General features: G+C 39.4%; 15 non-coding genes across 15 annotated transcripts; all 15 read right to left on the bottom strand.

Annotated features, from left to right (window-relative positions):
* Positions 1-99: 99 nt before the first annotated feature.
* On the bottom strand, positions 100-173 carry trnan-guu. Its single transcript has one exon. It is a non-coding gene; the product is annotated as a tRNA-Asn (tRNA).
* Positions 174-1,044: 871 nt separating this feature from the next.
* trnan-guu lies at positions 1,045-1,118 on the bottom strand. The gene has a single exon. It is a non-coding gene; the product is annotated as a tRNA-Asn (tRNA).
* Positions 1,119-1,990: 872 nt separating this feature from the next.
* On the bottom strand, positions 1,991-2,064 carry trnan-guu. The gene has a single exon. It is a non-coding gene; the product is annotated as a tRNA-Asn (tRNA).
* An 872-nt stretch (positions 2,065-2,936) lies between these two features.
* trnan-guu lies at positions 2,937-3,010 on the bottom strand. The gene has a single exon. It is a non-coding gene; the product is annotated as a tRNA-Asn (tRNA).
* An 872-nt stretch (positions 3,011-3,882) lies between these two features.
* Positions 3,883-3,956, bottom strand: trnan-guu. Its single transcript has one exon. It is a non-coding gene; the product is annotated as a tRNA-Asn (tRNA).
* Positions 3,957-14,594: 10,638 nt separating this feature from the next.
* trnan-guu lies at positions 14,595-14,668 on the bottom strand. Its single transcript has one exon. It is a non-coding gene; the product is annotated as a tRNA-Asn (tRNA).
* An 868-nt stretch (positions 14,669-15,536) lies between these two features.
* Positions 15,537-15,610, bottom strand: trnan-guu. The gene has a single exon. It is a non-coding gene; the product is annotated as a tRNA-Asn (tRNA).
* An 872-nt stretch (positions 15,611-16,482) lies between these two features.
* Positions 16,483-16,556, bottom strand: trnan-guu. Its single transcript has one exon. It is a non-coding gene; the product is annotated as a tRNA-Asn (tRNA).
* An 872-nt stretch (positions 16,557-17,428) lies between these two features.
* Positions 17,429-17,502, bottom strand: trnan-guu. The gene has a single exon. It is a non-coding gene; the product is annotated as a tRNA-Asn (tRNA).
* An 871-nt stretch (positions 17,503-18,373) lies between these two features.
* trnan-guu lies at positions 18,374-18,447 on the bottom strand. Its single transcript has one exon. It is a non-coding gene; the product is annotated as a tRNA-Asn (tRNA).
* An 872-nt stretch (positions 18,448-19,319) lies between these two features.
* On the bottom strand, positions 19,320-19,393 carry trnan-guu. The gene has a single exon. It is a non-coding gene; the product is annotated as a tRNA-Asn (tRNA).
* An 872-nt stretch (positions 19,394-20,265) lies between these two features.
* Positions 20,266-20,339, bottom strand: trnan-guu. Its single transcript has one exon. It is a non-coding gene; the product is annotated as a tRNA-Asn (tRNA).
* Positions 20,340-21,210: 871 nt separating this feature from the next.
* On the bottom strand, positions 21,211-21,284 carry trnan-guu. The gene has a single exon. It is a non-coding gene; the product is annotated as a tRNA-Asn (tRNA).
* An 870-nt stretch (positions 21,285-22,154) lies between these two features.
* Positions 22,155-22,228, bottom strand: trnan-guu. The gene has a single exon. It is a non-coding gene; the product is annotated as a tRNA-Asn (tRNA).
* An 872-nt stretch (positions 22,229-23,100) lies between these two features.
* On the bottom strand, positions 23,101-23,174 carry trnan-guu. Its single transcript has one exon. It is a non-coding gene; the product is annotated as a tRNA-Asn (tRNA).
* Between the last annotated feature and the right edge of the window lie 52 nt (positions 23,175-23,226).

The raw sequence follows: 23,226 nt of genomic DNA, 5'->3' as shown, positions 1-23,226 counted from the left end.
AAATCACCAACTTTTAAATTAAGAGTCAAACTCACCAACCAATTGCACCACAGAGACTTGTCATATCCACATCATGGAGCACAACAAACTGAGAACTGTCGTCCCTGGGTGGGCTCGAACCACCAACCTTTAGATTAACAGTCTAACGCGCTAACCAATTGCGCCACAGAGACTTGTGGTGTATTTGACCCTGACGCTTGATCGCTGGCCATTTGTGCTCTCATCCAACTGTACATGGAGTTTACGAAACAACAACACTTTGTTCCAATGGTTGTGTTAACGTGCATCGAAGGTGCAGCAACATTTTCAAGGAAGTAGACCTGTAGTTTTCTAATATTTGTTAGCTTTTTGAATGGCCTTAAAAGGGCAAAAATGTAGCGCAATGTTCGTCAGCGCAACATTATATTGAAAGGCATCTGGCAGGAGTAAATTCAGCCACAATCTCAAATATATTCTGATAAATATATATTTTAAACAACTGCATTTTCACAAATGTAATATATAATCGCCAAGCCCATTCAAATAATAAGGGGACTGACTCTGGAAGAATGATGAAGTGGCTAGTCACTTTCATGGCGTATAGGCGTACATATACACACAAACACACTGGACAAACATTGTCCTTCTCGCGAGATAAATATAAATGCTAAGGTTATTCATGCCAGATTGACATCATTTACGTTGTCATACTATCCAGATTAATAAGAATAAATTATATGTTCCTTGGAGAACACAGAATGATCAAGCTATTGAGTAACAGAAGATCAGAGACCATTGACAGCCATTTTACCAGTAGGTATAGCAACTTGTCATCTTTCATGTTCAACAACACACCAATCACATGTGACAACAGGAAACACAGCAGGTCAAAAGCAAGCTTACTGTAAGGCCAGGAAGGTCTTCCATATCACTAGAAACAGAAAGACAGCATCCCTGGGTGGGCTCAAATCACCAACTTTTAAATTAAGAGTCAAACTCACCAACCAATTGCACCACAGAGACTTGTCATATCCACATCATGGAGCACAACAAACTGAGAACTGTCGTCCCTGGGTGGGCTCGAACCACCAACCTTTAGATTAACAGTCTAACGCGCTAACCAATTGCGCCACAGAGACTTGTGGTGTATTTGACCCTGACGCTTGATCGCTGGCCATTTGTGCTCTCATCCAACTGTACATGGAGTTTACGAAACAACAACACTTTGTTCCAATGGTTGTGTTAACGTGCATCGAAGGTGCAGCAACATTTTCAAGGAAGTAGACCTGTAGTTTTCTAATATTTGTTAGCTTTTTGAATGGCCTTAAAAGGGCAAAAATGTAGCGCAATGTTCGTCAGCGCAACATTATATTGAAAGGCATCTGGCAGGAGTAAATTCAGCCACAATCTCAAATATATTCTGATAAATATATATTTTAAACAACTGCATTTTCACAAATGTAATATATAATCGCCAAGCCCATTCAAAATAATAAGGGGACTGACTCTGGAAGAATGATGAAGTGGCTAGTCACTTTCATGGCGTATAGGCGTACATATACACACAAACACACTGGACAAACATTGTCCTTCTCGCGAGATAAATATAAATGCTAAGGTTATTCATGCCAGATTGACATCATTTACGTTGTCATACTATCCAGATTAATAAGAATAAATTATATGTTCCTTGGAGAACACAGAATGATCAAGCTATTGAGTAACAGAAGATCAGAGACCATTGACAGCCATTTTACCAGTAGGTATAGCAACTTGTCATCTTTCATGTTCAACAACACACCAATCACATGTGACAACAGGAAACACAGCAGGTCAAAAGCAAGCTTACTGTAAGGCCAGGAAGGTCTTCCATATCACTAGAAACAGAGAGACAGCATTCCTGGGTGGGCTCAAATCACCAACTTTTAAATTAAGAGTCAAACTCACCAACCAATTGCACCACAGAGACTTGTCATATCCACATCATGGAGCACAACAAACTGAGAACTGTCGTCCCTGGGTGGGCTCGAACCACCAACCTTTAGATTAACAGTCTAACGCGCTAACCAATTGCGCCACAGAGACTTGTGGTGTATTTGACCCTGACGCTTGATCGCTGGCCATTTGTGCTCTCATCCAACTGTACATGGAGTTTACGAAACAACAACACTTTGTTCCAATGGTTGTGTTAACGTGCATCGAAGGTGCAGCAACATTTTCAAGGAAGTAGACCTGTAGTTTTCTAATATTTGTTAGCTTTTTGAATGGCCTTAAAAGGGCAAAAATGTAGCGCAATGTTCGTCAGCGCAACATTATATTGAAAGGCATCTGGCAGGAGTAAATTCAGCCACAATCTCAAATATATTCTGATAAATATATATTTTAAACAACTGCATTTTCACAAATGTAATATATAATCGCCAAGCCCATTCAAAATAATAAGGGGACTGACTCTGGAAGAATGATGAAGTGGCTAGTCACTTTCATGGCGTATAGGCGTACATATACACACAAACACACTGGACAAACATTGTCCTTCTCGCGAGATAAATATAAATGCTAAGGTTATTCATGCCAGATTGACATCATTTACGTTGTCATACTATCCAGATTAATAAGAATAAATTATATGTTCCTTGGAGAACACAGAATGATCAAGCTATTGAGTAACAGAAGATCAGAGACCATTGACAGCCATTTTACCAGTAGGTATAGCAACTTGTCATCTTTCATGTTCAACAACACACCAATCACATGTGACAACAGGAAACACAGCAGGTCAAAAGCAAGCTTACTGTAAGGCCAGGAAGGTCTTCCATATCACTAGAAACAGAAAGACAGCATCCCTGGGTGGGCTCAAATCACCAACTTTTAAATTAAGAGTCAAACTCACCAACCAATTGCACCACAGAGACTTGTCATATCCACATCATGGAGCACAACAAACTGAGAACTGTCGTCCCTGGGTGGGCTCGAACCACCAACCTTTAGATTAACAGTCTAACGCGCTAACCAATTGCGCCACAGAGACTTGTGGTGTATTTGACCCTGACGCTTGATCGCTGGCCATTTGTGCTCTCATCCAACTGTACATGGAGTTTACGAAACAACAACACTTTGTTCCAATGGTTGTGTTAACGTGCATCGAAGGTGCAGCAACATTTTCAAGGAAGTAGACCTGTAGTTTTCTAATATTTGTTAGCTTTTTGAATGGCCTTAAAAGGGCAAAAATGTAGCGCAATGTTCGTCAGCGCAACATTATATTGAAAGGCATCTGGCAGGAGTAAATTCAGCCACAATCTCAAATATATTCTGATAAATATATATTTTAAACAACTGCATTTTCACAAATGTAATATATAATCGCCAAGGCCATTCAAAATAATAAGGGGACTGACTCTGGAAGAATGATGAAGTGGCTAGTCACTTTCATGGCGTATAGGCGTACATACACACACAAACACACTGGACAAACATTGTCCTTCTCGCGAGATAAATATAAATGCTAAGGTTATTCATGCCAGATTGACATCATTTACGTGTTCATACTATCCAGATTAATAAGAATAAATTATATGTTCCTTGGAGAACACAGAATGATCAAGCTATTGAGTAACAGAAGATCAGAGACCATTGACAGCCATTTTACCAGTAGGTATAGCAACTTGTCATCTTTCATGTTCAACAACACACCAATCACATGTGACAACAGGAAACACAGCAGGTCAAAAGCAAGCTTACTGTAAGGCCAGGAAGGTCTTCCATATCACTAGAAACAGAGAGACAGCATTCCTGGGTGGGCTCAAATCACCAACTTTTAAATTAAGAGTCAAACTCACCAACCAATTGCACCACAGAGACTTGTCATATCCACATCATGGAGCACAACAAACTGAGAACTGTCATCCCTGGGTGGGCTCGAACCACCAACCTTTAGATTAACAGTCTAACGCGCTAACCAATTGCGCCACAGAGACTTGTGGTGTATTTGACCCTGACGCTTGATCGCTGGCCATTTGTGCTCTCATCCAACTGTACATGGAGTTTACAACAACACTTTGTTCCAATGGTTGTGTTAACGTGCATCGAAGGTGCAGCAACATTTTCAAGGAAGTAGACCTGTAGTTTTCTAATATTTGTTAGCTTTTTGAATGGCCTTAAAAGGGCAAAAATGTAGCGCAATGTTCGTCAGCGCAACATTATATTGAAAGGCATCTGGCAGGAGTAAATTCAGCCACAATCTCAAATATATTCTTATAAATATATATTTTAAACAACTGCATTTTCACAAATGTAATATATAATCACCAAGGCCATTCAAAATAATAAGGGGACTGACTCTGGAAGAATGATGAAGTGGCTAGTCACTTTCATGGCGTATAGGCGTACATACACACACAAACACACTGGACAAACATTGTCCTTCTCGCGAGATAAATATAAATGCTAAGGTTATTCATGCCAGATTGACATCATTTACGTTGTCATACTATCCAGATTAATAAGAATAAATTATATGTTCCTTGGAGAACACAGAATGATCAAGCTATTGAGTAACAGAAGATCAGAGACCATTGACAGCCATTTTACCAGTAGGTATAGCAACTTGTCATCTTTCATGTTCAACAACACCCCAATCACATGTGACAACAGGAAACACAGCAGGTCAAAAGCAAGCTTACTGTAAGGCCAGGAAAGTCTTCCATATCACTAGAAACAGAGAGACAGCATTCCTGGGTGGGCTCAAATCACCAACTTTTAAATTAAGAGTCAAACTCAAACAATTGCACCACAGAGACTTGTCAATCCACATCATGGAGCACAACAAAGAGAACAAAACCACCAACCTTTAGGAAACTAACCAATTGCTTGTGGTGTATTTGACATGGGCCATTTGTGCTCTCATCCAACTGTAATGGAGTTTACAAAGAACAACACTTTGTTCCAATGGTTGTGTTAACGTGCATCGAAGGTGCAGCAACATTTTCAAGGAAGTAGACTCTGACGCGTTATTGATAGTGGAAAATATAGTTTAGATGATCAATTATGTATTCGTTAATGATTAGAAACCATTTATTCTAATACTATTATGTTATGATATGAAAAGTAAAGGTTATTGGTTAAGCTGTTACTGAAAATGTAAGCAGAACTAATTTGATTGTCTGTGCCTCTTGGGAAGGTCAAGGGGGAGAAAAAGCTTTTCAGACAAGATAAGAATGTTTGGGTTTTATTCCATTGTTGAGAGAAATCTGTATCTTTTAGACAGGTTGTAATGTCTGGTTTATGAGGGGAGTAGAACGTGAATAAATATAAATGCAACATTTTCAAGGAGATAAGCATCTCCGGACCTAAACAAAAAAACAACGGGGCTATCGTGGGAAACTGATGATGTCATTTTGAGTTTATAACCTGTGGAAATCTGTGTATGGGTTAGTACTCTCTGGAATTAAAACGCTCTTTAACCTGGCTTTTGACTGGTCTCAATCTACTTCATGCATAATTAATGAACTTACAACTCATTAAATGAATTAGAAATGAGTGCTAATTGGTATTGGCAATTAAAACATTAAAGGAATTTAGAATTCCTCTATCAATTTGGTCCTTTGAGCCGGATCTAAACAACTCTACCTGTTATCTGAAGGTAATACACTGAAAATCGTGCACGGACGAGTTTTTGACTCGTTTTACTAAAGACCTGACCTCTGAATTGAGGTTAAAATTAAAACAGGCCTGCGTATTATCACGGAGGACAGGAAGGGTGACTAGATACAACGAACAATGTTTTTCCCAGTCGGCAGCAGGTAAAGTAGCCTTTATTCTCGAATTTGGGGATTATTTAGGATATTTATTGATTCAAATGTTATAAAGGAGTTGAATTTGATCAATAATAGGTGCTTGAATATTCCGAACAAATAAAATGGGTTTCTACCGGGGGTATTAACCAGGATATCGATAAAAAGGAAGCAGGGTCCGAAATTGACCCTGAGGTAAGGTGCACTACCACCAAATAAACTAGAGCTTAATAAAGCCTGGTCTTGCAAGCCAGAAGGATTATTAAGGAGTGATATAGTACGCATTGGAGAATTAGGACGCTTGTTCCGTACAAATAGGATGGCCAATAATTCAATAAACATACCTAAATAAAGTTTTTACCTGATAGTCTATCTGTATATGGGAAGCTGACTGCGGAAAGTAGTAGATAGGTATGTTAAAATAGGTGAGGATAAATTAGGCTTGGTGAGAAGGCAGGGTAATTCTAGGCGAACAGAATAAATGAACCTGTACAATGCTGAAAGAAATTAATATCAAATGATAAGTGATTAGTCTAGAGTAGTGAGATTTGAGACATTATACGATTGAAAGTCCCAAAAAGAATATCCTTTGGGTGAAATGTTATTGTCCGATCAAAAGTCTTCTATAGACGTGGTTCACAGGAGAGGTCAACTTAGTCTAGAGTAGTGAGATTCGAGACATTAACGATTGAAAGTCCCAAAAAGAATATCCTTTGGGTGAAATATTATTGTCCGATCAAAAGTCTTCTATGGACGCACAGGATGGAAAATACATAGGATTATTTTTAAAGAACACACACATAGGTAGACAGGATAAACTAGAAGTAACGGTAAATTACAAATGTATAGAACTGCATGCACATAGAATTTAAAATTATATAGAAAGGCATAGATAAGTGTTTAAAAACATTGCTACTAGATACATAAGATTAAGAATGGGGAGGAATGCCTCGAAAGAAGCCCCAGAACTAACGGGAGACGAGCGATACATGGCACAGAAAGACAAGAGAAACATCGATTTCTGTCTAAGATGGAAAAAGAAATACGATTTTGATGGCCGTCTAAATGTAGAAAAGCTGGAATCCCTTATAAAACAGATACATAAGGAATGTGGTAATAATGTGAAAAAGCAGAATAAACAGGGGTTATACACGGCCGGAGTTTGGCTTTCGGAAGCAAAAAAGAGAATGGGACGCGCCGAAAAAGAGATTAAATCTAACAAGGTTCGAGAGACACTACCCACTGCTCCCGCAGATAGAGAAGTTAACCAATTGAGTGGGGGCGAGGATAACAAACTATATCTTCCTAGATTATACCAACAATGCAGAGATAATCCAGTTGACAAATTTGTGATTATAAGAATACGGGTGCTGGAGCAACCGGTGAAATTACCACCCAAGTATGTGGATCCCGCGGAAACTAAGAGAGGTATAATGAAGTTAGAGAAGGAAATAAAGTCGAGAAAAATGAATAAGGTGGGTCAAAAGAAAAATACAAGATGTTTTAATTGTAACAAAATTGGACATTTCGCCCGGGAGTGTAACACTCCACGAAAAAATCGTCAACAGGTTGTAATTTAAATGTAGGGAATAACGGAGAGATACGATACAATTTCGGGCTATCTGGACGTTATAGCATGGTACGTTAAATGTTAGGGTATAGTAAGTTGAGAAGTTCGGTTGGGTTTACTCTGATGATTAGAATTCAAAACTGAACTCAATCTGAATAGGGAATATATATTTTACAAAGGTAGGCAGATTTGTGTCTATAGCCAAGCAACGGAATTGCTAGACACTCAAATGGGGCTATATAGTGCAACACTTTGGACTATAAATTAGGTGAGAATAGTTTAATCGTAAGAAGTTGTGATTGTTTTTCTAATTATTGATTTTTGGTTAAGGTAACGCCAGTGAAATTGAACGAAAAGTAACGTATTCTAAAAATGATCTGATTTCCGACCTCATTGTGGGGAACAAATGAAAAGTCTTATCTTAAAGGGACAGTGCACGGTAATCACAGTGGTTTGAGTGAATGACAGTAGAAAATATTGTGGGACGACAATTCGAAGATAGAAAAATAAGTTACATGATACCTCAAGGGATTTAAAACAAACGATGTGAGGGGATTATCATAATTATTAGGTTTTGTTTTTTGTAGTAAACGTTTGGGTTAAGGGGATTTCCCTGTTCCCAGAGACAAGGCATTTTAAAGGCGTACACTCACTAATGCTGGTCTGAGTTTGTAATTAGACAAGTGAATAATGTATTGGGAATAGAGTTGTAATTAAAAATACTAAGTCAAAGACGAGACAGGTACTTAGAGCAAAATGGATTCTAAATGATAACAAAGAGACAACTATAATTCATGCCCATTATGCCCATCGAAATGTTTTTATAAAATTAGCGAATTGAGAGATGTTGATTGATGTTGTAGACTAATTCAGGGTTCAACAGAGGTGATAAATTAGGTTTGGTTTATCGAACCCGAAATACTGTTGTTACAGACAGCCAACCATTATTTACAATGAGTTGAAAATCGTTGCCAATATGAGTCAAGGTTGAACGCTTGTTGATGACGTCACTAGCGAGACACTTTTGTCACCAGGGACTGGGGATAACGGAGCAAATCGTATCTAGGTTTCCAGAAGTGATATAAAAATGTTTTGGTTATTTGTTTAATGGTTATGGCCAATTTTAGGGGTTGATAAAACTGGAACAGTGTGTTCTGGCGGTTTTAGATAGAACTCTTTGTTCCGGAACGGATGAGAGTTACCCAAGATAAGTAAATTAAAGGAGCCATGAGAGGATGCAAATGCATATTTATTAAATATCGGGGATTAAATTACGCTGTGAAATGTATGACATTTGCGGCAGAGAGAAAAAGTAATGCATTGGATAATAATGTTATCGGGTTAATTGTATCTAAAGGTAGCATGGTCATTTAAGTAAACATATCCGTAGACGGTGTTTAAAACTTATGATTAATGATTTGAGTCAAAGGGGAATTATCATTAGGTTTAGTTATAGTTCACTTATTGAGTTTCTGATTCGAAATAGCATTAGGGAATGATAGTTAGGGGTGTGGTGGCTCACTTTAGATTATAACTTTGAATTATACAGGTGACTATTTCTATTCAAAAGATAAAGGGTTCTTTATGCCTAATATGGTATGACCTTTTGACCTTATCATGACTGGCTCCCAAGGTCTGATCAGCCTCGGGGGAGAGTCATTTGTATAATGAATGGGGTCATATTGAGTTACTAGTTTTAAGGTAAATTCATTAGAAATAAAGCAGTTTTGGTTGAGGGTTAGAATTACTGTTTGAACCGCAAATGAGAAAGTGGTTCAGGATTCTGTCTTATAACATTAGCTGTGAAGTTTTTTGAATGGGCTATTAGGGATTTGGTATTGTAACAGAGAGAAAGTCATATTTATCATTGAGAATAAATAGGGGAAGATAACATATTTTGAGCCAACAGGGCAGGGAAGAAATTGAGATATTTTTGTTTGGTTTTAACACTCGGTTACAGGAGTGTCAAAAGACGGGAGACATTACCTGTGTAATAGGGGAGGGTGTCCGTATGATAACCAACTTGGGACAGTTTTGGGACTGGAGAAAGGGGATCCCACAAAGGTGGATAGGCTTTCCATGATATGGGGGAAACCTGGGAGCACTGTTGAACTTTGTAAAGTGCAGGCACTTGCACCCCGGACTACAAAGGACCGGGACAGACACGGTGGGTGTGTTTTCTATTAAGGTACTGCCAAAACCGGAGGTCTCAGACAGACCGGGGCCAGACACACTCCTCTATCACCCCTGGACCGAACCTGTCACCACTATGCTAAAAATCCCATTCAGGTAATTAATGTTAGACTATTCAGCTATTGATCAATGAGGCACGGAGACTGGTTTTGATGGTAGGGACAATTTGTGGCTGTCTTATACAGAATGGACTTGCTTAGAATATGCTTCTTGCTAGTCAGGGGGGAGTCTACAAAATGTTCAGTGAACAATGTTGTACGTATATCCCTAATAACACCAGTCCAGATGGTAGTATATCTAAGGGCCTTAAATGGGCTATCTGCTGAGATGAGGACCATGGCGGGGGTAGAGGAGTCTGACTGTCCACCCTGGTTGGGAGACTGGTTTGGTAAGTATACCGGTATGGTGGTTACTGGATTTCTGACCCTAATTCCTGTATTATTTACTGACTGAGGATGACCCATGTATGTTTGTTCTCCCTGTCGTGAAGGGTGGCATGGTGCCCACCTGATGCTGGATAAGAATAGCTGAGAGGACCAGATGGGTTATAAGAATGCTTTGTTCTGCTTTACTCTGTTTTCCAGGACCAAAGTTTTATTCCACACTTTGCAACACATATTAAACCCATGTTATTGTCAGATAGAATACTGAGGGTCCCCAAGGAGAGGGCTTGTTAGCGTAGGAAGGATTTTTAATATGGTTAGCATCTATTAGATTATACGTTTTTAAATAGTATTATATTTAACAGGAATATAGGACATCTATGAGGAGTTAGGATTATTGTTGGGATTAAGATAGATTGATTAAGGAATTTGGAGAAAAGCCGCTCATAGACATTTTTTTTTCTAAAGAGGGTCCATGGGTTTGTAGTTCCCATGTAGTTCAAATTTGGAAAACATGAGAAACATACAGAGGAGCCCTCCCACGCACCGCAGAGACCTTGAACTTGGGAGAGCAGAGAAGTTAGAGGGGGGCCAGGAAGAGCAAAAAGATAACATAGTGGGTAAATAAGTTTCTAAATGGGTCAGAATGGGAGCTGTAGATAGAGGAGGTATTTGGCATAAAGGGAATCTACCTGTTTTACCTAAGTCACTGTTTAAATATGCTGCTGTATTGATACATGGGCAAAGCCATGTATCAACAGGGGGGATGGTAGGAACACATGAGGAGGTTGTTCATTAATCAAACACGTATGTCAAAAGTTTTATGCCCAGCAGGAGAATTAGAGGGAGGTGGCACACGAGATTCAACCAGGAGACTGGATCTGGATCCAATCATTGAAGAAAAAAAACTGGAAGCAGCCTCTGTGGGAGGGACCATTCCAAGTACTACTGGTGACTGCCTTCGCGGTGAGAATAGCCGAAAGAGCTACCTGGGTACATGTCACACATTGTAAGGGGGTGAGTCATACTGGCACTGTCGAGCGGTCACAGGGGAAGGAGAGGAACCGTGACCCATATGGAACGGGGTCAAACTCCTTCTGAAGATTCCCTATACCTGACCTTTCCCCAGCTGTGAGCGTTCATAGAAGTGAAGTGATGGCTTGGCCTCTGGCTGTTGATATGTTCTCGGGGAGAGGGTGGGGCTTCACGTGTGCACTGACCGTCCTGAGCTGTTTTATTGTGGGGGCCATATTCCTGATTCACCATGATCCCCCGGAGAGTGCCAAAGAGGATAATTTGACTCATGTGCTAGATGAGGGAAATGGGATGTTACCAAAGATTCTCAAAAGGTCACTGAAACAAAACAGTAAGGATGTGAGGGTGGAATTGGGCAAGGATCTCTCGGTAGAATTTTGTGTAGATCAATTGGAGTCATTCACCCCTTGGCAGTCTAGAACCATGGGACTCTATGGGAAGTATTTGTGTAAATCACCAAATTGATCGTGGACAGGTCATAGCTCACACTGAAAGGGATGGCTACGTAAACCCATACACTCAATTTGGGACCAGGTGGAGTATAGTAAGGAATGCATGTATGGTAAAGCTGTTCATGAAAGCAGGAATGCCAAATAAAATAAAATGGGCCAGTGTCGACATCTGGTGGTTGTGTGGGGGAATGAGTTTGTGCGGTATTGCCGACTGATTGGAATGGACTATGTGCTTTAGTACATTTAGGAAGGCCTTTTACACTCATACAACACCAAGACATGAAGTTAGCAAAACGAGAGAGAAGAGATGCTCCATCTGGGTCTTTTGACGACATATATTGATAACATTGGGGTGCCACGAGGTGTGCCGGATGAGTTCAAGGCAAGAAATCAGATACTAGCAGGATTAGAGTCAAGCATTTTTTAGAGTCAAGCAATGTAGACTGGATTAATTATATTTATTATAATCAACAGCGCTTTATCAATTATTCCAGAGATGCGATTAAAGGTTTGGCAGAACAGACTGAAGCAACCAGCCTGATGGCTTGGCAGAATAGAATTGCCAGCCTGATGGCTTGGCAGAATAGAATTGCATTGGATATGTTATTGGCTGAAAAATGGAAGGGACTGTGTTATGTGTGATTGCGTGTAAGTTATTGTTTCCAGGACTATAGAGAGATCAATGACACTACAGATGGGGATGGGGCCGTTATGGGCCAATTCCAGGTTCCGACCCGTGGCATATCTACAGAGGAAGTGGACGAATCTGGATCTGTCATTTGTGGGGAATTTATGTTTGATGAGGCTAGTGTTGAGATGAAGGGGAATTAGATTGTAATTTGTTTCCATGATTAAACTGTTTTTAATGAAGGTCGTGACGAAAATCCAGAAGGAAGAGTTATGATTCTGATGTAGGTTTAAAAACAGTTGGAGTTAAGGTTAGAATTGATTAATGAAATGTGACGAGTTGGATAAACATTTATAATTGATTTGTTGATTATTTGTCTATTCATATGATAATCTGATAAACCTATATAAAAAGGTTAGTTAAATTCGTTTATACTTATATTTTTATGATTAAATAAAACTAGATGTAGAATTGAATGTATAATATTTGATCAAAGGGAGGATTGATAGTGGAAAATATAGTTTAGATGATCAATTATGTATTCGTTAATGATTAGAAACCATTTATTCTAATACTATTATGTTATGATATGAAAAGTAAAGGTTATTGGTTAAGCTGTTACTGAAAATGTAAGCAGAACTAATTTGATTGTCTGTGCCTCTTGGGAAGGTCAAGGGGGAGAAAAAGCTTTTCAGACAAGATAAGAATGTTTGGGTTTTATTCCATTATTGAGAGAAATCTGTATCTTTTAGACAGGTTGTAATGTCTGGTTTATGAGGGGAGTAGAAAGCATCTCAGGACCTAAACAAAAAAACAACGGGGCTATCGTGGGAAACTGATGATGTCATTTTGAGTTTATAACCTGTGGAAATCTGTGTATAGGTTAGTACTCTCTGGAATTAAAACGCTCTTTAACCTGGCTTTTAAGACTGGTCTCAATCTACTTCATGCATAATTAATGAACTTACAACTCATTAAATGAATTAGAAATGAGTGCTAATTGGTATTGGCAATTAAAACATTAAAGGAATTTAGAATTCCTCTATCAGCTATCCAATTGCGCCACAGAGACTTGTGGTGTATTTGACCCTGACGCTTGATCGCTGGCCATTTGTGGCCAGGAAGGTCTTCCATATCACAAGAAAAGCATTCCTGGAGTGGGTAAATAAAGCATAAAGAACAATCAAACCACTCCAAATGCACCAAACAGACTGGAGACTCGATCATAAACTGCAGGTTGCCTCGGGAAGGCACTTGACCGTAGCAGACTCAGACACCTGCTCACCACGCAGCATCTGAGGGAAAACACACTTTGTTCCAAGGTTGATTAAAGTGCACAGCACGGTGAACAATATTTTCAAGGATCCGACAGACAGAAGTTTTCTAAAATTTGGGGAGAAATGGGGACTTAATCAGGGCAAAAATGTAGGGAACAGGTGTCAGGAAGACTAAATGATTGATTAGGGGAATAAACAGCTGGGATCAAATATATTCTGATAAATATAAGATTTTAAACAACTGCATTTTCACAAATGTAATATATAATCGCCAAAAAGACCAGCATTCAAAATAAAGGAAAAGCAAAATGACTCTGGAAGAATGATGAAAAAACGAACAACAAGCAATATAAGACAAAACATGACACTATCACTTTCAATTGCGTACAGAGACTTGTACATTTGACACACACAAACACACTGGATGGCCATTTGTCCTTCATCCAACTGTAAATATAAATTTACGAAGTTTTCAACACCAGTTGACAATGGTTGTGTCATACTATCCAGATTAATAAGAATAAATTATTTTCCTTGGAGAGACCAGAAGATTTTCAATATTTGTTAGCTTTTTGAATGGCCTTAAAGACCATTGACAGCCAAAAGTGGTAGCAACTTGTCAATTTCATGTTCAACAACATGAATCATTGAAAACATCTGGCAACACAGCAGGTCAGCCAAATCTCAAATATATTCTGATAAATATATATTTTAAACAACTGCATTTTCACAAATGTAATATATAATCACCAAGCCATTCAAAATAATAAGGGGACTGACTCTGGAAGAATGATGAAGTGGCTAGTCACTTTCATGACGTATAGGAGCATACACACAAACACACTGGACAAACATTGTCCTTTCCTTGTCTCGAGATAAATATAAATGCTAAGGTTATTCATGCCAGATTGACATCATTTACGTTGTCATACTATCCAGATTAATAAGAATAAATTATATGTTCCTTGGAGAACACAGAATGATCAAGCTATTGAGTAACAGAAGATCAGAGACCATTGACAGCCATTTTACCAGTAGGTATAGCAACTTGTCATCTTTCATGTTCAACAACAACCAATCACATGTGACAACAGGAAACACAGCAGGTCAAAAGCAAGCTTACTGTAAGGCCAGGAAGGTCTTCCATATCACTAGAAACAGAAAGACAGCATTCCTGGGTGGGCTCAAATCACCAACTTTTAAATTAAGAGTCAAACTCACCAACCAATTGCACCACAGAGACTTGTCATATCCACATCATGGAGCACAACAAACTGAGAACTGTCGTCCCTGGGTGGGCTCGAACCACCAACCTTTAGATTAACAGTCTAACGCGCTAACCAATTGCGCCACAGAGACTTGTGGTGTTGTTGACCCTGACGCTTGATCGCTGGCCATTTGTGCTCTCATCCAACTGTACATGGAGTTTACGAAACAACAACACTTTGTTCCAATGGTTGTGTTAACGTGCATCGAAGGTGCAGCAACATTTTCAAGGAAGTAGACCTGTAGTTTTCTAATATTTGTTAGCTTTTTGAATGGCCTTAAAAGGGCAAAAATGTAGCGCAATGTTCGTCAGCGCAACATTATATTGAAAGGCATCTGGCAGGAGTAAATTCAGCCACAATCTCAAATATATTCTGATAAATATATATTTTAAACAACTGCATTTTCACAAATGTAATATATAATCGCCAAGCCATTCAAAATAATAAGGGGACTGACTCTGGAAGAATGATGAAGTGGCTAGTCACTTTCATGGCATAGGCGTACATATACACACAAAACACACTGGACAAACATTGTCCTTCTCGCGAGATAAATATAAATGCTAAGGTTATTCATGCCAGATTGACATCATTTACTTTGTCATGCTATCCAGATTAATAAGAATAAATCATATGTTCCTTGGAGAACACAGAATGATCAAGCTATTGAGTAACAGAAGATCAGAGACCATTGACAGCCATTTTACCAGTAAGTATAGTAACTTGTCATCTTTCATGTTCAACAACACACCAATCACAGGTGACAACAGGAAACACAGCAGGTCAAAAGCAAGCTTACTGTAAGGCCAGGAAGGTCTTCCATATCACTAGAAACAGAGACAACATTCCTGGGTGGGCTCAAATCACCAACTTTTAAATTAAGAGTCAAACTCACCAACCAATTGCACCACAGAGACTTGTCATATCCACATCATGGAGCACAACAAACTGAGAACTGTCGTCCCTGGGTGGGCTCGAACCACCAACCTTTAGATTAACAGTCTAACGCGCTAACCAATTGCCCCACAGAGTCTTGTTGTGTATTTCAACCTGACGCTTGATCACTGGCCATTTGTGCTCTCATCCAACTGTACATGGAGTTTACGAAACAACAACACTTTGTTCCAATGGTTGTGTTAACGTGCATCGAAGGTGCAGCAACATTTTCAAGGAAGTAGACCTGTAGTTTTCTAATATTTGTTAGCTTTTTGAATGGCCTTAAAAGGGCAAAAATGTAGCGCAATGTTCGTCAGCGCAACATTATATTGAAAGGCATCTGGCAGGAGTAAATTCAGCCACAATCTCAAATATATTCTGATAAATATATATTTTAAACAACTGCATTTTCACAAATGTAATATATAATCGCCAAGGCCATTCAAAATAATAAGGGGACTGACTCTGGAAGAATGATGAAGTGGCTAGTCACTTTCATGGCGTATAGGCGTACATATACACACAAACACACTGGACAAACATTGTCCTTCTCGCGAGATAAATATAAATGCTAAGGTTATTCATGCCAGATTGACATCATTTACGTTGTCATACTATCCAGATTAATAAGAATAAATTATATGTTCCTTGGAGAACACAGAATGATCAAGCTATTGAGTAACAGAAGATCAGAGACCATTGACAGCCATTTTACCAGTAGGTATAGCAACTTGTCATCTTTCATGTTCAACAACACACCAATCACATGTGACAACAGGAAACACAGCAGGTCAAAAGCAAGCTTACTGTAAGGCCAGGAAGGTCTTCCATATCACTAGAAACAGAAAGACAGCATCCCTGGGTGGGCTCAAATCACCAACTTTTAAATTAAGAGTCTAACTCACCAACCAATTGCACCACAGAGACTTGTCATATCCACATCATGGAGCACAACAAACTGAGAACTGTCGTCCCTGGGTGGGCTCGAACCACCAACCTTTAGATTAACAGTCTAACGCGCTAACCAATTGCGCCACAGAGACTTGTGGTGTATTTGACCCTGACGCTTGATCGCTGGCCATTTGTGCTCTCATCCAACTGTACATGGAGTTTACGAAACAACAACACTTTGTTCCAATGGTTGTGTTAACGTGCATCGAAGGTGCAGCAACATTTTCAAGGAAGTAGACCTGTAGTTTTCTAATATTTGTTAGCTTTTTGAATGGCCTTAAAAGGGCAAAAATGTAGCGCAATGTTCGTCAGCGCAACATTATATTGAAAGGCATCTGGCAGGAGTAAATTCAGCCACAATCTCAAATATATTCTGATAAATATATATTTTAAACAACTGCATTTTCACAAATGTAATATATAATCGCCAAGCCCATTCAAAATAATAAGGGGACTGACTCTGGAAGAATGATGAAGTGGCTAGTCACTTTCATGGCGTATAGGCGTACATATACACACAAACACACTGGACAAACATTGTCCTTCTCGCGAGATAAATATAAATGCTAAGGTTATTCATGCCAGATTGACATCATTTACGTTGTCATACTATCCAGATTAATAAGAATAAATTATATGTTCCTTGGAGAACACAGAATGATCAAGCTATTGAGTAACAGAAGATCAGAGACCATTGACAGCCATTTTACCAGTAGGTATAGCAACTTGTCATCTTTCATGTTCAACAACACACCAATCACATGTGACAACAGGAAACACAGCAGGTCAAAAGCAAGCTGACTGTAAGGCCAGGAAGGCCTTCCATATCACTAGAAACAGAAAGACAGCATCCCTGGGTGGGCTCAAATCACCAACTTTTAAATTAAGAGTCAAACTCACCAACCAATTGCACCACAGAGACTTGTCATATCCACATCATGGAGCACAACAAACTGAGAACTGTCGTCCCTGGGTGGGCTCGAACCACCAACCTTTAGATTAACAGTCTAACGCGCTAACCAATTGCGCCACAGAGACTTGTGGTGTATTTGACCCTGACGCTTGATCGCTGGCCATTTGTGCTCTCATCCAACTGTACATGGAGTTTACGAAACAACAACACTTTGTTCCAATGGTTGTGTTAACGTGCATCGAAGGTGCAGCAACATTTTCAAGGAAGTAGACCTGTAGTTTTCTAATATTTGTTAGCTTTTTGAATGGCCTTAAAAGGGCAAAAATGTAGCGCAATGTTCGTCAGCGCAACATTATATTGAAAGGCATCTGGCAGGAGTAAATTCAGCCACAATCTCAAATATATTCTGATAAATATATATTTTAAACAACTGCATTTTCACAAATGTAATATATAATCGCCAAGCCATTCAAAATAATAAGGGGACTGACTCTGGAAGAATGATGAAGTGGCTAGTCACTTTCATGGCGTATAGGCGTACATACACACACAAACACACTGGACAAACATTGTCCTTCTCGCAAGATAAATATAAATGCTAAGGTTATTCATGCCAGATTGACATCATTTACGTTGTCATACTATCCAGATTAATAAGAATAAATTATATGTTCCTTGGAGAACACAGAATGATCAAGCTATTGAGTAACAGAAGATCAGAGACCATTGACAGCCATTTTACCAGTAGGTATAGCAACTTGTCATCTTTCATGTTCAACAACACACCAATCACATGTGACAACAGGAAACACAGCAGGTCAAAAGCAAGCTTACTGTAAGGCCAGGAAGGTCTTCCATATCACTAGAAACAGAGAGACAGCATTCCTGGGTGGGCTCAAATCACCAACTTTTAAATTAAGAGTCAAACTCACCAACCAATTGCACCACAGAGACTTGTCATATCCACATCATGGAGCACAACAAACTGAGAACTGTCGTCCCTGGGTGGGCTCGAACCACCAACCTTTAGATTAACAGTCTAACGCGCTAACCAATTGCACCACAGAGACTTGTGGTGTATTTGACCCTGACGCTTGATCGCTGGCCATTTGTGCTCTCATCCAACTGTACATGGAGTTTACGAAACAACAACACTTTGTTCCAATGGTTGTGTTAACGTGCATCGAAGGTGCAGCAACATTTTCAAGGAAGTAGACCTGTAGTTTTCTAATATTTGTTAGCTTTTTGAATGGCCTTAAAAGGGCAAAAATGTAGCGCAATGTTCGTCAGCGCAACATTATATTGAAAGGCATCTGGCAGGAGTAAATTCAGCCACAATCTCAAATATATTCTTATAAATATATATTTTAAACAACTGCATTTTCACAAATGTAATATATAATCGCCAAGGCCATTCAAAATAATAAGGGGACTGACTCTGGAAGAATGATGAAGTGGCTAGTCACTTTCATGGCGTATAGGCGTACATACACACACAAACACACTGGACAAACATTGTCCTTCTCGCGAGATAAATATAAATGCTAAGGTTATTCATGCCAGATTGACATCATTTACGTTGTCATACTATCCAGATTAATAAGAATAAATTATATGTTCCTTGGAGAACACAGAATGATCAAGCTATTGAGTAACAGAAGATCAGAGACCATTGACAGCCATTTTACCAGTAGGTATAGCAACTTGTCATCTTTCATGTTCAACAACACACCAATCACATGTGACAACAGGAAACACAGCAGGTCAAAAGCAAGCTTACTGTAAGGCCAGGAAGGTCTTCCATATCACTAGAAACAGAGAGACAGCATTCCTGGGTGGGCTCAAATCACCAACTTTTAAATTAAGAGTCAAACTCACCAACCAATTGCACCACAGAGACTTGTCATATCCACATCATGGAGCACAACAAACTGAGAACTGTCGTCCCTGGGTGGGCTCGAACCACCAACCTTTAGATTAACAGTCTAACGCGCTAACCAATTGCGCCACAGAGACTTGTGGTGTATTTGACCCTGACGCTTGATCGCTGGCCATTTGTGCTCTCATCCAACTGTACATGGAGTTTACGAAACAACAACACTTTGTTCCAATGGTTGTGTTAACGTGCATCGAAGGTGCAGCAACATTTTCAAGGAAGTAGACCTGTAGTTTTCTAATATTTGTTAGCTTTTTGAATGGCCTTAAAAGGGCAAAAATGTAGCGCAATGTTCGTCAGCGCAACATTATATTGAAAGGCATCTGGCAGGAGTAAATTCAGCCACAATCTCAAATATATTCTGATAAATATATATTTTAAACAACTGCATTTTCACAAATGTAATATATAATCGCCAAGCCCATTCAAAATAATAAGGGGACTGACTCTGGAAGAATGATGAAGTGGCTAGTCACTTTCATGGCGTATAGGCGTACATATACACACAAACACACTGGACAAACATTGTCCTTCTCGCGAGATAAATATAAATGCTAAGGTTATTCATGCCAGATTGACATCATTTACGTTGTCATACTATCCAGATTAATAAGAATAAATTATATGTTCCTTGGAGAACACAGAATGATCAAGCTATTGAGTAACAGAAGATCAGAGACCATTGACAGCCATTTTACCAGTAGGTATAGCAACTTGTCATCTTTCATGTTCAACAACACACCAATCACATGTGACAACAGGAAACACAGCAGGTCAAAAGCAAGCTTACTGTAAGGCCAGGAAGGTCTTCCATATCACTAGAAACAGAAGGACAGCATCCCTGGGTGGGCTCAAATCACCAACTTTTAAATTAAGAGTCAAACTCACCAACCAATTGGACCACAGAGACTTGTCATATCCACATCATGGAGCACAACAAACTGAGAACTGTCGTCCCTGGGTGGGCTCGAACCACCAACCTTTAGATTAACAGTCTAACGCGCTAACCAATTGCGCCACAGAGACTTGTGGTGTATTTGACCCTGACGCTTGATCGCTGGCCATTTGTGCTCTCATCCAACTGTACATGGAGTTTACGAAACAACAACACTTTGTTCCAATGGTTGTGTTAACGTGCATCGAAGGTGCAGCAACATTTTCAAGGAAGTAGACCTGTAGTTTTCTAATATTTGTTAGCTTTTTGAATGGCCTTAAAAGGGCAAAAATGTAGCGCAATGTTCGTCAGCGCAACATTATATTGAAAGGCATCTGGCAGGAGTAAATTCAGCCACAATCTCAAATATATTCTGATAAATATATATTTTAAACAACTGCATTTTCACAAATGTAATATATAATCGCCAAGCCATTCAAAATAATAAGGGGACTGACTCTGGAAGAATGATGAAGTGGCTAGTCACTTTCATGGCGTATAGCGTACATATACACACAAACACACTGGACAAACATTGTCCTTCTCGCGAGATAAATATAAATGCTAAGGTTATTCATGCCAGATTGACATCATTTACGTTGTCATACTATCCAGATTAATAAGAATAAATTATATGTTCCTTGGAGAACACAGAATGATCAAGCTATTGAGTAACAGAAGATCAGAGACCATTGACAGCCATTTTACCAGTAGGTATAGCAACTTGTCATCTTTCATGTTCAACAACACACCAATCACATGTGACAACAGGAAACACAGCAGGTCAAAAGCAAGCTTACTGTAAGGCCAGGAAGGTCTTCCATATCACTAGAAACAGAAGAGACAGCATCCCTGGGTGGGCTCAAATCACCAACTTTTAAATTAAGAGTCAAACTCACCAACCAATTGCACCACAGAGACTTGTCATATCCACATCATGGAGCACAACAAACTGAGAACTGTCGTCCCTGGGTGGGCTCGAACCACCAACCTTTAGATTAACAGTCTAACGCGCTAACCAATTGCGCCACAGAGACTTGTGGTGTATTTGACCCTGACGCTTGATCGCTGTCCATTTGTGCTCTCATCCAACTGTACATGGAGTTTACGAAACAACAACACTTTGTTCCAATGGTTGTGTTAACGTGCATCGAAGGTGCAGCAACATTTTCAAGGAAGTAGACCTGTAGTTTTCTAATATTTGTTAGCTTTTTGAATGGCCTTAAAAGGGCAAAAATGTAGCGCAATGTTCGTCAGCGCAACATTATATTGAAAGGCATCTGGCAGGAGTAAATTCAGCCACAATCTCAAATATATTGTGATAAATATATATTTTAAACAACTGCATTTTCACAAATGTAATATATAATCGCCAAGCCATTCAAAATAATAAGGGGACTGACTCTGGAAGAATGATGAAGTGGCTAGTCACTTTCATGGCGTATAGGCGTACATATACACACAAACACACTGGACAAACATTGTCCTTCTCGCGAGATAAATATAAATGCTAAGGTTATTCATGCCAGATTGACATCATTTACGTTGTCATACTATCCAGATTAATAAGAATAAATTATATGTTCCTTGGAGAACACAGAATGATCAAGCTATTGAGTAACAGAAGATCAGAGACCATTGACAGCCATTTTACCAGTAGGTATAGCAACTTGTCATCTTTCATGTTCAACAACACACCAATCACATGTGACAACAGGAAACACAGCAGGTCAAAAGCAAGCTTACTGTAAGGCCAGGAAGGTCTTCCATATCACTAGAAACAGAAGGACAGCATCCTGGGTGGGCTCAAATCACCAACTTTTAAATTAAGAGTCAAACTCACCAACCAATTGCACCACAGAGACTTGTCATATCCACATCATGGAGCACAACAAACTGAGAACTGTCGTCCCTGGGTGGGCTCGAACCACCAACCTTTAGATTAACAGTCTAACGCGCTAACCAATTGCGCCACAGAGACTTGTGGTGTATTTGACCCTGACGCTTGATCGCTGTCCATTTGTGCTCTCATCCAACTGTACATGGAGTTTACGAAACAACAACACTTTGTTCCAATGGTTGTGTTAACGTGCATCGAAGGTGCAGCAACATTTTCAAGGAAGTAGACCTGTAGTTTTCTAATATTTGTTAGCTTTTTGAATGGCCTTAAAAGGGCAAAAATGTAGCGCAATGTTCATCAGCGCAACATTATATTGAAAGGCATCTGGCAGGAGTAAATTCAGCCACAATCTCAAATATATTCTGATAAATATATATTTTAAACAACTGCATTTTCACAAATGTAATATATAATCGCCAAGCCTATTCAAAATAATAAGGGGACTGACTCTGGAAGAATGATGAAGTGGCTAGTCACTTTCATGGCGTATAGGCGTACATATACACACAAACACACTGGACAAACATTGTCCTTCTCGCGAGATAAATATAAATGCTAAGGTTATTCATGCCAGATTGACATCATTTACGTTGTCATACTATCCAGATTAATAAGAATAAATTATATGTTCCTTGGAGAACACAGAATGATCAAGCTATTGAGTAACAGAAGATCAGAGACCATTGACAGCCATTTTACCAGTAGGTATAGCAACTTGTCATCTTTCATGTTCAACAACACACCAATCACATGTGACAACAGGAAACACAGCAGGTCAAAAGCAAGCTTACTGTAAGGCCAGGAAGGTCTTCCATATCACTAGAAACAGAGAGACAGCATTCCTGGGTGGGCTCAAATCACCAACTTTTAAATTAAGAGTCAAACTCACCAACCAATTGCACCACAGAGACTTGTCATATCCACATCATGGAGCACAACAAACTGAGAACTGTCGTCCCTGGGTGGGCTCGAACCACCAACCTTTAGATTAACAGTCTAACGCGCTAACCAATTGCGCCACAGAGACTTGTGGTGTATTTGACCCTGAAGCTTGATCGCTGTCCATTTGTGCTCTCATC

The sequence above is a fragment of the Oncorhynchus gorbuscha genome, linkage group LG25, assembly GCF_021184085.1.
Source record: "Oncorhynchus gorbuscha isolate QuinsamMale2020 ecotype Even-year linkage group LG25, OgorEven_v1.0, whole genome shotgun sequence".
NCBI lineage: Eukaryota > Metazoa > Chordata > Actinopteri > Salmoniformes > Salmonidae > Oncorhynchus > Oncorhynchus gorbuscha.
This window is presented reverse-complemented; position numbering and strand designations above follow the sequence as displayed.